The following is a 4,044-nucleotide window of genomic DNA, read 5'->3' on the forward strand; positions in this document are numbered from 1 at the left end:
TCAACCGGTTGTCCAATTTCTGCCAAATCGATGTCCGCTGGTTGGGCACTGGATCGGATTGATTCTTGAACACTGCTACTGACCGTTCTTTTTCGCGAAACCCACCGTAAAACTGTGCCTTTCTGCTTTTTCGTCAACTGAGGGATGATTTATTGTCGTTCTACCACTGACGGTTTGTTGTTGTTTACGTTTTTTGTCACCTATTTATGCACTGGCAGGGATGCCGATACGCAGGCTTATTTTTGCTTTGGAAATTAATAATTCAGTATTTGCTTATTTTAAAACCACTTATTGAAGAGCACCGTTAAAATACTTGAGGTAAAATTTCAGGCTCAAATATTTTTCTACAAAATAATTCAAATACTCTGGCATTTACATAAATGTTCTCAGATGTTCTTCATAATTTGATGGCATCACTGATAATGATGATTACTGATTTTCAACCCACACAACGCTCATGAACGTTGCGCGTATGTACACGTGGTACATGTGCAACACAATTTGAAAACGTGGTTGAAAATTATAAATAGAAACATTTGACCGCTGTAAATGCGAAGAGAAAAATGGCATAGGTGTTAGTGATTTCAATTAGAAAGGTCTAAAGTGTCCGCAATGTTGAAGATGGATAGAGAGTGTAAAGAAGATTTCGATTAGCGTTAGCGTTAGCGTTAGCGTAGTTACGGTATACTTCGTAGATTGGATACTAGCAACATTCATGTTTCTTTTTAATAATCTCATCCTGACTACTTTCAAGAACAAGGCAGGGGAGTATACCTTGTTCAAATCATAAACAAGAATACTAAAAGCATGAATATCGCTATTCCCGGCCACGCCCATCTTTACCGTAACTTGGGATAGGGGAAGGAAATGTTGATGTAGCACTTACTTAATGAGAGGCCACCGACTCAGCGACACCCTCATAAGTGCTACGGAGTTGAAGGTTGGGGAAGGTATATTGTCAGGATTCGCCTGGAGAGCTGGCGATAGACCATGAGTATTTGTTGTTTAAGCGTTTTCAAATTAATCTTTTGAATGCCGGCAATCAAAAGAGAAAACAATAGCTTATTTATAGTATAAATAGTATTTCGCGAAATGCTTGTCGATTGTGCAGTAAACCAGTAAAAGCAAAACCGATCCCTCCAGGGTCATCGGATTGTATAAAATAACGATACACGTAAAAAAAAAAAAAAAAAAAAAAAAAAAAAAAAAAAAAAAAAAAATCACGCCTATTGAAAAACTGAACTGTGCCCATTGAAAAACTGTACTGGGTGGTACTGTATTTTTAGATAATCCAAAAACGAAAGGAAGCGCGTTCGAACTAAACACCCTAGGATAACACAGTCGGTTTTTCTGCTCAAAATTATACGAAAAGCAGAATCGATCCCTCCAGGGTCATCGAACGGTTAAAAAGCATCCACAACCGATTGTTTGTTGCGTAACACTCGCCCGGACAGAATGCGCAATCTGAACATAATTATCAAACTCCGAAAATAACATTTTCCGTTCAAGAAACGATTAGAAGTTCCACGACGCGGACAAAAACGATTCGGAAGGCTCACAAAAGAAAAAGTATCATACTGGAACAAACTCACCGGATTGATTTTCTAAATTTATGTGCTGCCTGTCACTTCCGGATGGTTCGGTGAACTTAGGGCAGCCAAAAACCAACAGTACTGAGGACACAAATCAAACAAATCACTTTTTCATTTTTCACTTTTCACTATTCCATTTCTGAATGTAAAAACTGTCCTGCTTGGGCATCACGAAGCATTACCCAGCAAGATGCTCCAAAACAGGAAAAAAAAAAAAAAAATCTCCGGCGACGAAAACATGCGCGAAACTGTGAGCTAAATCTATCGGACGATGCAAAACCGAACTGTCCTGCTTGGGCTTCACGAAGCACTACCCAGCAAGACGCTCCAAAACAGGAAAAAACAAAGAAAAAAAATCTCCGGCGACGAAAACATGCGCGAAACTGTGAGCTAAATCTATCGGACGACGCAAAACCGAACTGTCCTGCTTGGGCTTCACGAAGCACTCAGAGTGTAAAGAAGATTTCGATTGAAACATGAACTGAAGTTTTAAAAATAAGTGAAGTTATTTAAAAAAAACATAGTGGAAATCGGTTGGATATGTGAATCTTTGTGTAAAATATATGGTGAAGACTTTTTAAGAGGCCTATATTGTACAAACTCAGAAAATTACTGAAAAATTCTTCATGCCTCATTTTTTCAAAAAAATAAAACGAAGAAGGAGTGGAAAATGAACGAGAAATTTAGTTATATAAAAAAATCATGTTTGAAACATATTTGATGTCCAATGTATGATGGAACCAATTCCTTATTTATGTAGCTACGTTGTGAAGTAAAAAGGTAAGTGAAAAATTAATCCTAAATGCCAAAACATCAATTTTTTGATCCATGGCTGTTGAAATCGTTCAGTAGTATGTGTGAAGATATCGATTTCGTCGATGATTATGATTTACGCCATACTTGAATGACACACCAAAAAGCCTTAACACACGCCGGAGATAAAAAAAAAACGAGTCGCGCGAAACGAATTCGATTGCTGAAGCTGGTGAAAACCAGCCGAATTGAGAAAAAAAAAGCGCTGAACGAGGTAAACGTGACACAAAATTCAAAACGCAGCCGCCCGCGCGCGCGGCTTGCTGTGATCCATCTCCTGTAACTACCCCTAGGTAATGCTTATTTAATTCCTGAAGGTTTTTTATTATTAATCGGCGCGAAAGTACAAAATAGGCGTCGTAACGAAGAATTCGAATCGGCGGCGGCGCACAAGTCTAAACAGTGCTACATAGATTCCAGCTTCCCACCTGTGCTTATAGGTAGTATGACCAATCCCAAGTCGTGACGGGATGTGATTGGCAAACCTTAACAATTTAATATCGGTAAAACATCACATTATGGTTATTGTTTGGTGTGGTTGCCGGAACAGGAGAAGACTCGTGTTCCGGCGATGATGGTGTCATCTCGATGTCCTGTGGAATCGGTGCAGCAATCTTCGAGCAATTTTGAAACGTTCGATAGCTTCGGCGTGAGTGGAATCGATTGAGAAGTTAAACATGAACGCTGTGGAAATTTCCTCAAACTGTGCCATTCAAGTCATCGGATGAATCGGAGGAAATGTGCTTCGGGGTGTCTTGTTGGGTTTGATTTTCTTCCTGGTACACACCGGAAACGCAAGCGGAGGGAGAGAACGCAATTTTTTGATTCGATCTTGTGTTCATTTTATCATTGTACCTTACGTATCGAATCACTTGTCGTCATGTTTGCTTTTGTTCCACCAGGAGAGATGTGATTCATTAACTTTTGTTGATTGACAATAGCTAACAATACGGCCTCGGGGTGTGGGGAATTGATCAAAATCCAATGGAACAAGATTGCTACAATGAGAGGGAATTTATATTCCATTGAGGCGACCAGAAGAATGCTCAAATCAAGACTCATCTCAAGAATACTGATATAGCTTATGTGATGAATTTCAACGAACTGTTATCGTACTCTTGAAGTTTAGGTTTCAATACAATAAAATCGGTTGACGCTTCAATAGATGCTTTATCAATATTAACTACTTGTACTAGACCAGCATAAGGAGTTCATAGGCGTATAAAATGTCAACTTTTTTTAAGTCGAGTCTAGTACACGACACTGTAGACGGTCTTACAGTTGAGGTCGAAATACGCGTATCTGTCAAAGGATACACAATCTAGTGGAATTGTATGGTATAGTACTCAATACGAATTTTCATTTACGTAACTTTTTTAACTTTTTTCGTCATACCAAAGTTTTTGAAACAAAGGATGTTGCTGTTGAAACACAGCTTGGCAACTTGGCTTTTCGTTACTAATTCACTTTTAGTGCAATATTTTCAACGAAAACATTCACTCTTCTGAAACATAGATTTTCTTTCAGACTTCCCATGACCTTCCTCCCATGACACAGCGTAAGAAATGTGAAAAATAAAAACGAAACAATCCCAAACAAAATGAAGGCATCCGTCATCAGTCAGTGGTTTGCTGCGGAG

Source organism: Aedes aegypti, chromosome 2 (genome assembly GCF_002204515.2).
Source record: "Aedes aegypti strain LVP_AGWG chromosome 2, AaegL5.0 Primary Assembly, whole genome shotgun sequence".
In the NCBI taxonomy this organism is placed as follows: Eukaryota; Metazoa; Arthropoda; class Insecta; order Diptera; family Culicidae; genus Aedes; species Aedes aegypti.